The following is a 14,792-nucleotide window of genomic DNA, read 5'->3' as shown; positions in this document are numbered from 1 at the left end:
GTTGATGTTGTGCCTGCTGAAGATGAAGCCCCACTACCATGTCCAGCAGATGGTATTGTTCCGGAAGATGTCTTGGATCCGAGAATGACTGCTGTTAGAGGTAAAACAGCTGTGAAAAGAAGTTGATGCTACTACTGGTATAGATGGCATTGTGGAAGATGTCCTTCCCAAGGAAGAAGCTTCTGTGACTGAGAAAATGGAATCAGATGGCTTATACAATGCTTCTGGTACTAAGTATTGTGCTGCTTCTTAGCCAACTGAGATTCTTCCTTTGAGTAACTCATCTGCTCATGATAGATGAAGTGTTCTATTTCATTTGTTTCAGCATTGAATTAACTTTTGTATATCTTATTCATACTCTTTATGCACATTTTTCATGTGCAGAATCAGGCGCAACGAATCGGAAGAGGAAAAAAATGCATCATCCCAGTCAACTAAAATTCTTCCTTCCAATGACTCACCAGCTCTAGGTAGATGAAGTGTTCTGTAACATTGTTTCAGCATTCAGTTAACTTTTGTATCTCTTGCTCATATATTTTTTTGTATATTTTTAGGTGCAGCTTCAGGTACAAGGAATAGCAAGAGAAAAACCAAAGCATCCCAATCTTCGAGTCCCAACAGTGTAGGCTCTATGACTCGACGAAGACTCTCTACAAGGCTTCGCAAAGCCCCCCTTAGTCGCACAAATGTTGATAATGCTAGAATTGTAGGTACGGCGGACAATCCTGTAATTGTTGAGGAAGTCCTAGTGCAAACTTCTAAAGGTGCAAGTAAACGTTAGAAGCTTCATCTAAAAGTGAGTATGTGTTTGTCAATGTTGTTTTTTATTTTTGATGGATGACACTGGAAGCTGAATGCTTATCCATGTGATAGTGTGCTCTGGTCTTCTCTTGTGTCTTATCCTGCTAGACAGTACTAAGGCAGTGATTAAGTAAAGGAAATATCCTACTGACTGGACTTGTTACATCTGTTTTCCATTGTTCAGGAAGGCAAAACAACTAGTGGAGGTGCTGCTCCCCCTTGATTCCTATGGTTCAGGAAGGCGAAACAACTAGTGCAGCTACTGCTGCCCCCTCGATGAGTACGGTTGAGAAGGCCCAAGGTTTGTTCTGCTGATGAAAAAAATGCTTAACAAATCTATGATATATGAACTGGGCACATGTTTGAGCATGGTCTCTGTGTAGGGCAAACGGGAGAAGCGCCCAGTCCAAATAATCCTATTGGTTATCTGAGTGGTCACGGTCTTTGTGGAGTGAAGAATGCCCAAGCTGCTTCAAGTGCTATTCCTCATGTTTCAGATAAAAAAAGTATCCCCTGCAGTTCAAAAGAAATTGAATTGGATGAAAATACAACTCCTGCTCCGGATCTTAACAGTAGTACCTATTTTGTAGATTGCATTCTCTTTAGCAGTAAATTGCACTTTTGAAATTCTTAACGGTTAGCACTTTTTATATTGCACTTTTATTAGCAGTAAATTGCACATTTTAAATAAAGCAATTATGGTATTTGACATGTGCAATATCCGTTGTTGTCACCTGTAATTTTCAATCTTCTTTACCATTTTCTTTTTTATTAACCAGGGAAAGCAGCTGTTGAGAAACCTTTTATAAAGATTAAGGCTCCTTACTTTAATAGTCCTAGCATTTCATCTTTTAGAATGTTTGAATCTGAGGATGATTTGGGAAATTATGTTGAAGGCCCTAAACTGTGGCGTCCTGTTGGTCAATTATCATGTGCTAGTACAGCTTGTCCTATTGATCGAGTGATATTTGGGATTCGACTTGCTGTATCCAATGACATGCATAAAAAAATCAATTCTGTGGTAATATGTTTGTAACTTGTTCTTTTTGTAAAATCGTGGTTGTAATATGTTTGTCTTATTCACTGTACTATAGCACCTGATTTATTTTCACTTTTGATACATTCAATCTGAGAGCAGCTTCTACTTCCGATTTAGCCCTGGACCAGAAAATTGGACTTTTATTGATAGGATGAGTTCTAATCCATTTGGTCCAAGCGGTAGCGTGAGCAATCATAAAACTGTTGAGACCGAGAGAAATGATAATGTTGAAAATGTAAGCTTGTTTATTAGATTGGATCAATTTTGTATTGTGACATATCTTGTGTTCTCTTTTGTCTCTTTTCTATAACTAATATGGTAGTATTTTTTTATTAGGACCTTGTCGATATGGAGTCATTACCTTTTACTGATTATTCTGAAACTGATGAAGATCCAACTGCTCCTGTTCCTCTAGCTACAATCAGCCCTTCTGGAGAACACTATGACATTGTAAATTGGCATTTTTAGTTTTATCAATTTGGAACAATTGTCTTGTGAGATAACCTGCTGATTTTGCTTTTGGTGCAGCCATGGTAGTGGAAGGACAATTGTTAGTAGTTGGGGCTGTTCTCAGTCATGTAATAGCTAGTACAAGTAGTAGTAGTATCCATACTCTAGTGTACCTTAGTTGTACTAGTGTTGTATATATTGACAATAAAGGCAATAGAAGCATTTCTATTGTCCCCTTCTTTATACCTCTCAGCCGTGTTTGTTTGTGTGCTTGTATGTTAGGTATTTGGAGAATAGAATGAAATAGTTTGAACCCTATTATGTCAATTTTTAGTTTATGATTTTCAAACAACTTTATGTTTTTTTTCTTGATTTTGAAGGCACCTGCACCTCTTCCATCCCATTGAGGTGGGACTTCTGTTTCTGCATAAAGTATGGGAAGCAATGGTTTATCAGACAACTCTGAGTCCTTTTCAAACCAAGGTCCTTGGTACTCTTCTAGTGCAAAGTTGGTTGTTCATCGTCCTAGGAGGACGGTGATCCTAAGCAAATACAAGTTGAGCCCTTATATGATGCCTCATTCGAAGATAACAGTCTCCAGACTTGAAACTGACGTATATGAGGTTGTTTTGAAGATGGCAGAAACTGAACATTCCAAGTAAGTTTTCAATGTTTACAACGTCCTTAGCGTTTTCACCACTCTTGAGTACACTTGAATCAAGTAATTATGAAATGTTTTCATTTGTTTCAGTCTTGAGTAATCGATTATGGGCAAGTGGTTGTGAAATTAAGTGCACTTGCAAGTTCTCTTAAGCCTTAAGGAAAGGTCCATTACTTTGTAGTAAATGCTTTGTGCATATTGTTATTCCATAGGAAACACCCTAAGAATTCTTACAAACATTATTTCTTCTCTAAAGTTGGTGTAAGTGTCATTTGTTTCTCTTTTTTTCTCAATTACATGTGGTAACTATATCAAATAAAATAATATTGACCAATATGTTTTTGTAGGACTATTTTATTGGAAAACACGGTCCTAATGATAGCAAGGAGAAGGAGCTATATGATAATGCATTGAAATGCTTTAAGGGTGCTGGTCGTGCAAGGTCATTAGCATACAACCAATATGTGAGTAACACATCCTTTTATTTTTTTAAGCTTTAGCACATATGTTGTGTGCATTGCAGTTGTGCGAATAATCCCTTCTTTTTCATTTTGTGTTATTTTGTCAGCTTTATTTTCTAATTCTCTTCCATGATCGGTGGTATGTGGTTGTTGTTTATATCACTCGAAGATTGATTATAATCTTGGATTCCTGTACTCTATATTTTGGAGCAGACTCACATTTCCATAAAGTTGTCTGTGATGAATTTGTAAGTAGCAGCAGCACATGGATTCACATTATTTTGTTTGAATGCAATGTGAAATTTTGTTCAAATAAGAAAAAATATATATCTACACTCTAATTATTTCCTCTACCTGCTTTTAGATACCAAACTTGACCACAATCTAGAGTGAAGTTGTTCAAATTGACTTTGGGTTCCATGGATATGAAGTTATCTATGCAGATGTACCTTAGCAGACTAAGAAGTAGGTAGTGTACAGTCTTTTTTATTTTTTTAGATCATATCATTTTGTGTGGTGCTTATAATATTCTGTCTTGTCTTTCTCATATCTTGTTTCAGCTTTAGCAATGATAGTGGTATCTTTGCGATGAAGAATCTAGAGCTTTGGGAGTTAAATGTCTATTTGATGGACAAGTTTTCTGAAGTTGATATTGGGCATCTTCGTATCAAGTACGTTAATGACATGATTTTCAATTAATACAATAGTTCTGATGATGGTCGATATAAAGTGATGAAATATGATGATGAGGTAGTACTAGTTGCAATGTCACTTTGTGTATTGTTCCATCATGTACTCAATTGATTTTTTTTTCTAATATTTTTTTCTCAAGTCTACGAACAGTACTATAGGAGAGCATGACCTGCGTGTTGTGTTTGGATCTTGTGTTTGGGTTCCTATCATGTAGTGTGTAGGTTCATGCTATGAGTGCATGGTGCTTTGTAAAGAAGCAGCTACGTTGATGAGAATAGTTGGTGCTCAGATGGTTGTAAATATTAATCTACAGTCAAGAGGCTAAACTAAAGTGGATGATAATATTTGGTTGGATGGTTTGTTCGGACGCTTGATGTTAACTGTTTTTTGAACCATTATTCTAAGTTTATGTCCTTCTGTGTTAGTGTGTCTTTTTTTGTCCACTATGTGTGAGTGTAGTAACCTTTGATAGCGAAGACAAGGACAAGCTTGAGGGTTGTGGAGGTCCCTATTATTCTTGTAAAGATGACGGTCTGATCCGGTTAGTGTGTGCTTTCTCTGTTATTGTGTGCTCCAAATTGTCTCTTGTGATTTGTTTGTGCTAACACATCTTGAAATCTGTTAATTGTGATTTGTGTCAACACACACCGCCATGCTCGGCGCTGTCCTAGAGTGCTACTCATAGGCTGGAGGAGAGATTGGGTTTGACACCTACTTCTCCATGGCCAGGGGCAATGCCACTGTCCCTGCTATGGAGATGACCAAATGGTTCGACACCAACTAGTAAGTCCTTTGCCTGCTACTAATGGTAATTTTAGTTTCAGATTTTGTATTGAATATTTTTGCTGACAAACTTTGTTCTATTTTTACAGTCATTTTATTGTCCCTGAATTGGGCCTAACACCAAGTTCTCCTACACTTCTCACAAGGTTGTTAACGAATACAAGGAGGCTAAGGCGGTACGATACACTCATTATATTTCTGTTATCTCAGTTTAATGTGCTAACCTATTCTCCTAATGTTAATTTCCTACTTGTGTACTTGATTGTCTGATGGTTGCTAATACATTTCTATTTCTTTTGACATCATAATTACTCGATAAAGTCATTTGATAGTTTAGCATGCTGCCTTCAGCTAATTGAACCTCAAACTAGTAGTGATCATTCATTTTTAATCCTGCACTTAATTAGTAATTTTGGATTAACACAAAAACTAGGATGTACATTCAGATACCTAATTGGTGTAACATTTTGGAAGCTTGTTATTATGATATTGTCAGATCAAATTGGTTGCAAAGAAACATGGTACTTTTGAGCTTTCTAGTTCATTGTTTGAACTTGAGCGTTGACACATTGACCAAAAATGGCTTTCTTCATGAAAATGACAATTTCAGGCTACAGTAAGAATGTTTCCTGAGTTGTATTGTGCCTCTGACAAGTTGGTCTGATCTTGCTTTTGTTGTTTTGTTTTTCTTATTTTACTCTATTGTAGATTGTCTGAAAATGATTCCGAGTTTAGTGTATTTTCATTTTTCCTGTGTCATAAGCAGTGGGGCACACAGAGTGGTTGCATTATTTCTTTTGTGTTGTTTACTCTGAAATATAAAAACAGGTGCCTTTTCTTGCAAGGATTTCATCTACTTGCTTGTATGGCTTATATGTTGTCGCCTCATGCAGTTTGGTGTTGATACCGTGCCAGTACTTATTGGACCAATCTCATACCTGTTGCTCTCAAAGCCTGCCAAGGGTGTGGAGAAGGGATTCCCTCTTCTTTCCCTTCTTAGCAGCATCCTCCCTGTCTATAAGTAAGATTATAAACAAGTTACTAGCTACTGTTGGCCCTTGAATTTTTAGTTGATAATTTGATGCATGATGATTGTAGGGAAGTCATTGCTGAGTTGAAGGCAGCTGGGGCTTCATGGATTCAGTTTGATGAGCCCACTCTTGTCCTCGACCTTGATTCTAACAAGTTGGCTGCATTCTCTGCTACATACGCAGAACTTGAATCTGCACTTTCTGGATTGAATGTGCTTGTCGAGACTTATTTTGCTGATGTTCCTGCTGAATCATAAAAGTATGTTATTCATGTCGCTAGTTCACCCTTTTTGCAACCATTGTTCCTCCTAGACCCTTTTGTAATGACAGCATACTCACTGTTCTTTGAATGCAGGACCTTAACATCTATGAGCGGTGTGACTGCTTATGGTTTTGATCTTGTCCGTGGAACCCAAACTCTTGGGCTTGTCACGAGTGCTGGTTTCCCTGCTAGAAAGTACCTCTTTGCTGGTGTTGTGGATGGACGCAACATCTGGGCTGATGATCTTGCTACATCTCTCAGCACTCTCTAGTCTCTTGAGGCTATTGTTGGGAAGGGTAATCATACTTTCACTGTTTATCCATCGTTAGATTAGATTTGGTTACTGTTGGCAATATCTGATAATGACTACCATTTGTTCAGACAAGCTTGTTGTATCAACTTCCTGCTCACTCATGCACACCGCTGTGGATCTTGTGAACGAGACTAAGCTTGACAGCGAGATTAAGTCTTGGCTTGCTTTTGCTGCCCAGAAGGTTGTTGAGGTTGATGCTCTTGCGAAGGCATTGGCTGGTCAAAAGGATGAGGTATGGCAGTTTTGTTCTCATTCTCTGCTGTCTTAACTAGTCCTTGGTGTTTCTTTTTCCTGCATACAAACTTATACTGGCCTATTCATTTCTACAAATGTCATCTACAAGCTTACTTTGTAGCAAATGCTGCTGCTCAGGCATCGAGGAAATCCTCTCCCCATGTGACCAATGAAGAAGTCCAAAAGGCTGTGAGTACCTTGCCTGAGGCTTAAAAGCTTACACCTGCTAGTCCAATTTTAATGTGTACCAACCTCTTTCTGTATACTATTACAGGTTGCTGCTCTCAAGGGCTCTGACCACAGCCGTGCAACCACCGTTAGTGCTAGATTGGATGCCCAACAGAAGGAGCTCAACCTCCCCGTCCTTCCCATGACTACAATTGGTTCGTTCCCGCAGACTGTGGAGCTCAGGAGGGTCCGCCGTGAGTACAAGGTGAAAAAGTGAGTAACATTTAATACTTATACTTCACTTGTCTGTATTTTGGCTGTATTTCTTATTGGAAATTCACATTGCAGGATCTCTGAGGAGTATGTCAGTGCCCTCAAGGAGGAAATCAGCAAGGTTAACACACACCTCTTATTTGTCCTTATTTTTTCATAGAAAAATGTCTCTTGTGATTTGTGCTAACACATCTTGAACTTTGTTAGTTGTGATTTGTGCCAACACACACCTCTTTTTTTTGTCCTTGTCCTTCCATAGAAAAAAATGTCTCTTGTGATTTATGCTAACACATCTTGAAATTTGTTAATTGTGATTTGTGTCAACACACACCTCTTTTTTATCCTTGTCCTTCCATAGAAAAAAAATCTCTCTTGTAATTTGTGCTAACACATCATGAAATCTGTTATTTGTGATTTGTGTCAACATAGACCCCACAAACTCAGCTCCTCCTACCTTCAAATATTCTCTCGTGTGTTGGTTAGGCCACTACTGTCCTGGTCCTAGATCGCTGGCATGTTTTATATTCTGTAAGTCTGTATGGTGGGGTAGGTAAGTGGGAGGAAACTGGTAGTATTAGCTACCTCTACTCTTTGTTATTTCAATGACTGGTCCAGTTACTGCTTAGTAATATCTCTTTCAATCTTTTTCTTCTCTACGTTGAGTTGATTATTGCTCCTCAACTAATAGTAGAGGGCCTGTTTCCCAACCTCAATGTCTGATTCACTATCTGGTGTTTCAAAGTTCAAACATTCTTGTGGCTGTTGTAGTGGAATAGTAGGAGCTCACATCTTTTAATTGTGTGTTGCATATATGCATACACTATACAAGAAAGCTGTGTTTAGTATCCATTTCTTGATTGCACATTTATAAGTAATAAATTGCACACTTAAAATACTACAATTATGGTGTTTAACAAGTGCAATATCCATAGAAAAAATTGTCTCTTGTGATCTGTGTTAAAACATGTTGAAATCTGTATTTTGTCCTTGTCCTTCCACAGAAAAAATTGTCTCTTGTGATTTGTGCTAACACATCTTAAAATCTGTTAATTGTGATTTGTGTCAACACACACCTCTTTTTTATCCTTGTCCGATTTCTCATCTAGGCATTTTTGGTTCGTTTTTGTCTGATTTGAAGTCTCAATCTCATATTTCTCATCTAGGCACAGTTGCCTGCTTCACTCCCATTTACTGTTGAGTCTGGTAGATGGTATGTACCCATGTAGGCATTAGCAGGTGAGTGATTATTCTATCAGTGTATATTGCTCATGGCTGACTACAAGTCGTTAACGTTAAATTTACATTTGGCTATTTAACGGCTGAGTTTGTGAGTGCAGCATTTCTATCCATCCATGCACTTGCAATCGGACCTTTTCTGATACACAAGCCATCTGATTCATCCTTTGTTTTTGTAAACATAATTTGGGAAATAATTTGTGCCTGCTATTATGTGTTAGCAGTGACCAGTATGGTTTAGACATTAAAAAATTGTCCTGTACTGTTTTATCTTGCTGATGTTTGTCATTGGTCATACGTAAAGTTAAACGCTGGCAATAGTTGCTTTCCTTTTCGAGAAAAATGGGCTTACAATAATCTTGTATTTCAATAACAGAGCATGCACTGACAAGCTGTCTTTTGTCTGACCCGGCCCGTCTAAAAGGAGAGCGATGACGTATCCAAAAAGGACATAGAGAGCTTTGATAGGAGATCTCTTTCTAGCAGTAAGCTCTTGATTCATCATGCAGATGTAGTTTTTCCGGATGGGCTGTATATGGGATATTCTTAGCATTAATACCTATACCATTTACAGATACAGCAACTTCGACTCTTAGCACTGCAGGAGGCCCGAAGGGCAAGGATAGTTGGAAGCTAAAGTAAGGCTTATTTCTTGCAATATTTTTACTAAATTTCATTCTTTCTGAAAATCATTTGTTGTATCGGCAATGTGGTTTTCAGGTCCATTGTTACACTTGCATTGACATTGCTAACAAGTTCCCAGGCAATATTGATTGTATGGTCGAAAAGAGCTGGAAAGTATGAATATAGTATCACAACAGCAAATTTTTCGGTGAGCAAAATGCTTGAATTCTCTCAGTGACTATATCTTTAGGAGTTTTCAGTATTGTGGATGTGGTTATGTATTCTGTTTTCTGAATGTCTAGGTGGAAGCTTTGAAATGTCTACTGTCACTTGTAGCCTTGTACAGGACATGGAACAGTCAAGGTGTTACAGAAGATAATAGGTGATGATTTTACCATGCTTGTCGTTCTCGATAGTACATATTAGGGGTGTGTTGTCTTCTTTCACCTTCTAGACCTTTGGTTTTATTATTTTCAGGTTAACTACATCGTTTGATGAAGTTAGAGTTTACCCCATTCCTGCAATGCTTTACCTGGTGAAGAACTTATTGCAGGTATGTCCAGTTGCCCAGTCCTTCTGATGTAGGATTTTTTTATTTAAAAAAAAGAAAAAATAAACAAAACATAACCATGTTTTCCCTGCTTCTGTGGTTGTCAGTATTATATCTTTGCATATGTGGATGCACCAGCTTACCAGATTCTGAAGAACTTGAATATTATCAGCACTGGTGCCCTGTATAGTATAATTCTCAAGAAAAAGTAAGTCTAATGAGCTTGTTCTTTTTTATCAATTTTCTTTGGTAACAAGTGACATCCACTATGTCATTGGGTTCGCTTTCACTTGAAATCTTTGATGCAACGCTGGATGCTAAAACTAGAAGACATGAAGTATAGTTCTGTGATGAAAGAGTTGTGGTGAACTTCAATCTCTAAAATAAATTGTCATCATTAGGTTTGAATCCGTACTCTATTGAACTGTTCAACTTGAGAAACTGGTTGCTTAATGGACTATGCAAATCCTAACTCTGATATCTGAAACTAGCGCATTTGTTGAATCTAATACCTTGCTACCCTCTTAACTGGCCATCATAACAAAACCTCTTTGTTTTCCATTTCATTCCTTCCAGTTATTTTAATATTTTCTTCCCCAGTAACTGCTTTCCATTGTTAATTTAGGATGGTTGAACTAATGCAGGTTAAGTGAAATTCAGTGGGCTGCATTTATTCTTTTATGTGCTGGCTGCACTACTGCTCAGCTCAGTCCCTCGTATGCCTGTTTTCCCCCTCATTCTTTTCTTATCTGTCCTTTTCCAGGTCAGACCATGTTCTTCAGACCCCTATTCAAGGTTGGGTGATGGCAATTGTGAGTGAAGCAGAAAAAATAATCGATCCTGTCTTTTGGACATACTAGAGGAAGTGCTTAACAACTACCTGAATGCTCTTTTCCCCTTTTTGCAGGTGATGGCTCTTCTAAGTGGTTTTGCAGGAGTATATACAGAAGTTTGTGACTCCATACTACTACTACTCCTCTTTTCATCATTTGTATTCTTGTTTTTTTAAATACATTTGATATGAAATATCAATGGATTTCTTTAGGAATGTAATATATTCCTTTATGTTTTGAACAATCCAGGTTATCATCAAGAAACATCCTTCAAGAAATATAAATGCACAGAATTTTTGGCTGTACATATTTGGGATGCTATTCAATTTGGTTGCAATTTGTGTCCAGGACTTCGATGCTGTTATGAACAAGTTAGTGCAGAATTTTTTTTACAAGTGCTTCATTAATGTTACCTGTTACAGTTCATGATATCGACCATTCCATTTGAATGTACCATCTGGTGCAGAGGCTTTTTTCATGGCTACTCGTTTATTACAGTTTTGATGATTCTTAACCATGCTCTGAGGTACTGACAGTTGGATCATATTAATTGTTTTCACTATTGCCCTGTTGGTCTTAGCCGCATCCTTCTTATTTTCTTCCCAATCAAATCGAGTATTTATATTTGTTTTGCAGTGGAATTGCTGTATCAATGGTGATGAAGTATGCAGACAATATTGTCAAGGTACTAGCTACTATCTTTTCATTTACATGTGTGTGCAAACAGTGTAGGTCTGAAGGCCTGTCAGCTTTTAACTTCGAGTGTCAACACACACCTCTTCTGATCGTTACCAAAATTGCAATCAATTTCTGGAGGCCTGTCAGCCTTTGACAATGCTCATGGAATTTTGAAGGCGTAAACATTATAACTGTCTTTTTTTGTTCAGCTTAAAGCTGGGAATGGTGAAGACAATTTAACACACAATGGTAGATGGAACTTCAACAATAAGGTTAGTAAATGTCCTAGCAGACATGTTGGTGCCTGTAGGAGCAACATACTACTGATTTTTTCAAGTGCTCTGTTACTGTTATTACCTGCTGTTGATGAAAACAAGACAAATATAAAATTCGGTTACACAATTGCAATCACCGATAATGTAAATTGCAGATATTGAGAACTGCAATTGTAGTGCTTAGCATATGTAATTTTAGATCTAGGCATAATTTAATTTAAGGTTTGTAACATCCTACTCATTACATAAATTACATAAATATATTGGCTACTTAAATTTTGCTTCTATCTGCTGATCATCGTGAATTGCTGCATGTCTTTGATCACCATGTCGTTAGTGTGTTGTGGCTTCGGGATCAGTGCTACCATTTGATGTTTCCTTCCTCTTCTTTCTTTTTGGCTTCACCGGGGAGCCTACAAAATATTATTAGTTCACATAAATAAGAATTTTTGCATTTGGATTCAAATTCTATTTTGTATGTATTAAAATTTTATTTGTATGTCCTGAAATTTTATACCTGCACTGTCTGTGTCATTTGTTTTCTTCTTTTTCTTCTTTTCTGCTGCCACCAGTTTCTTCTTTATTTCTTCTATATGTGTCTTCATTCTGACAGGCTTAGGTGGCCTTCCCTTTCTTTGAATTCTTTCTGGATCATCTATTTCAGTCTGTATATCTCCAGCTTGTGCTGCTATAGTTTCTCTTTCTTCATTTCCTTGCTGGTCATTTTGTGCTTAACCTGTTTGCTGAGCAGATAACATTCTATCTAAACTGATTTCCATCTTGTCAAATTCTGCCATAAGGTATTCCATGGCTTTCTCATTTTTTGATCCTTTTGAATTCAGTATTGGTGATCTCCTAGATAATATATTGAATCTCAACAATGAGCTTGTTGCAACTGTTTCTTCTTCTTGTCTTTCAACATGCACCTTCATATCCTTTTTTCTCCACCTATCTAAGAAGTATTTGTCTGTAATTGTGCTGCTTTCTTTTTCAATGACTATTTTCAGGATATGAGAGCAGAGTATCCCATCTTTGCTGAATTTTGCACATATGCAGGTAAATTCTTCTTCGCCTTCTGTTAGGTCAGTGTTTACTATATATCTCCTGAACCTATGAACCTCCTAAATCTGGTTACTTTTTTGCCACACCTCAAATATTTTTCCATCTTCGGTTTCCTGGTAGTTCAGCCTTGATGTTGCCTTCAGTTGTAGCTGGAACTTTTTGAATATGTTTCTGTCGTATAGCTATTGTGCCTGCTGCTCTATTCTATAGCCGAATATAGATTTCTTTTGCCTTTTCTGCTTGCTATAGCTGTCCTCTAGCCTTTCTGCTCGATTTATGGTATCAACAATCCGATTGTACTCTTTCAGAAAGCTAATGATACTATAGGTTGGCCCTACATTGTCTTTGAACCTCGCATTTGTTGCCTCACTCCTAGATGTGGTCTGTATGAAAGGGAAGAAGTTATTTTTGTAGTAGACCGGGATAAACCTTTTCCTCATTTCCCATATTTTGGAAAAGTAGTGATTCCCTTGAAGGTTTCTTTCCTCAATCATTCTCTTCCAAAATCGTTCAAATTCTTCCACTATTAGACTATTGTTCACTATATCTTCGAAGTCTTCATATAGTCCTTCGTTTGCTGCAAAGACCTTGATATTCTTATTGTAGCATTTGGTCTTTATGTGGAACAAGTAATTTCTGTGCTTTGTGTTTATGAAGACTTGCTCTATTGCTGATTTCATTGCCATGTCTTGGTCTGTGATGATTGTTTGAGGGTGTTTTCCTCCCATTGCTTCAAGGAAAGTTTGAAATACCCACTTAAAAGTGTCCACTGTCTCATCATGCAGGAAAGCACATCTGAAAAGACAGCTTTGCCCATGTCCTGTGATTCCAACAAATGGTGCAAATGGTAAGTTGTATCGGTTGGTCATATATGTCGTGTCAAAACTTACACATTCTCCATAATCTGCATAATATTTCATAGAAGAACAGTCTATCCAGAACAAGTTTCTCACTCTCTTGTCCTCATCTAAATCAAACTTGTAAAAGAAAGACATATCCTCAGTTTGTTTCTTTATAAAATAATCAAGTACTTGTGTCATATCTGATCCTTTAACTTCTTTGTTCAGCCTTGTCCTGTAGTTGCTGATATCTTTCTTTTTCATCGGTAGAGCTATAAGCCTCCCTCTCAGATACGATAGAATATAAACCATCTTCCTAGTCAGGATATTGTTATCGTTCAGAGTCTTGATAAGTCATTTTTCCATTTCTGTCATATACTTGTGACCAGAAAATAGTTGATCCCTGTCTCCAGGGCATAGCTCATGATTATGCTCCAAATCAAGAGTTTTAATCTTCCATATACCTCCTTCTTCTTTCACCATCATAATACAAGGACAATATGACTTCTGCTGAACATTTATTTTCCTTCTTACCAGTTTGTTTCCAACATCCTTGTCTACTTCAGCGTCTTCTTGCTCTAAACACTTTGGTTCCTTTTCTTTTCCTTGACGAGTGCATCTCATTGTCACTTTGACTACCTCATTATTTCTCTTCTTACTTTGAGTTCTTGTCATATGTGTTATGGCAACTTGAAATTTGGCTAGGAACGCATAGAAGTTGAAGAAATGGTGAGCATCATCCCTAGTCTTAAATTCCATCGATAGCTGTAGGGTGTACTTGCTGTTAATTGGTGCATTGTTGCCTTCAGATGCTGCAACCTACTCATTTTTTATGAATTCTTCAATCTCTTCCTCCGTCAGTTCCTGGCTGCCATTTACATGCTCATTGTCATCTGTTATAGCTGATGTAATATCTGAACTTGTTGGTTCTGTTGCTATGATCCTCAAGTCATTTTCTCCCATTGTTGGTTAGTCTTCTTGATTTTCATGCTGCACCTGTAAATATATTAGCAGCAGTCTTAGTTTCTAAGTAATGTCATTTATAATACAAATAATTTTTTTTGTGTGGACTGAAATAGTTGAAGAGATCATTTTTATGTACCTCATCAATGTCCATGTTATTGAATACATCAGTTTGCCAATGGTATTGTTGAATTTCAGATCTACCATCACCAGCCATGCTTGTCGTTGCTCCATCATCATCAGTGACGATCGCTATTTCTCCATCCTGTTTTTGCAAAGATAAGTTTTACTTTGATGCCAGTACATATTTGTATTGCTTATAAATGTAATCAAATTGGCTCAGCTGTCTGTACCTACCTCATATGACATCCTTGACTCTGATATTGACAAGTCAGTTTGTGGTCCAAAGATTCCATCCAGATCTTCAAGTCTCATATTCTGTTTTATTTGTTTGATAATGAGAATGGTTACCATTTATAATATAACACAACTAGTTTGACAAGCATATATAATATAGTTTTACCTCATTCCTGTCATTTTCAAGTATCATCTTTGTTAATGAT

General features: G+C 37.3%; 1 pseudogene; it reads left to right on the top strand.

Moving 5' to 3' along the window:
- The first annotated feature begins 4,751 nt into the window (after nucleotides 1–4,751).
- Nucleotides 4,752–14,239, top strand: LOC136526313 (uncharacterized; annotated as a pseudogene).
- Nucleotides 14,240–14,792: the final 553 nt, after the last annotated feature.

This window comes from Miscanthus floridulus, chromosome 19, assembly GCF_019320115.1.
Source record: "Miscanthus floridulus cultivar M001 chromosome 19, ASM1932011v1, whole genome shotgun sequence".
Taxonomy (NCBI): Eukaryota; Viridiplantae; Streptophyta; class Magnoliopsida; order Poales; family Poaceae; genus Miscanthus; species Miscanthus floridulus.
This window is presented reverse-complemented; position numbering and strand designations above follow the sequence as displayed.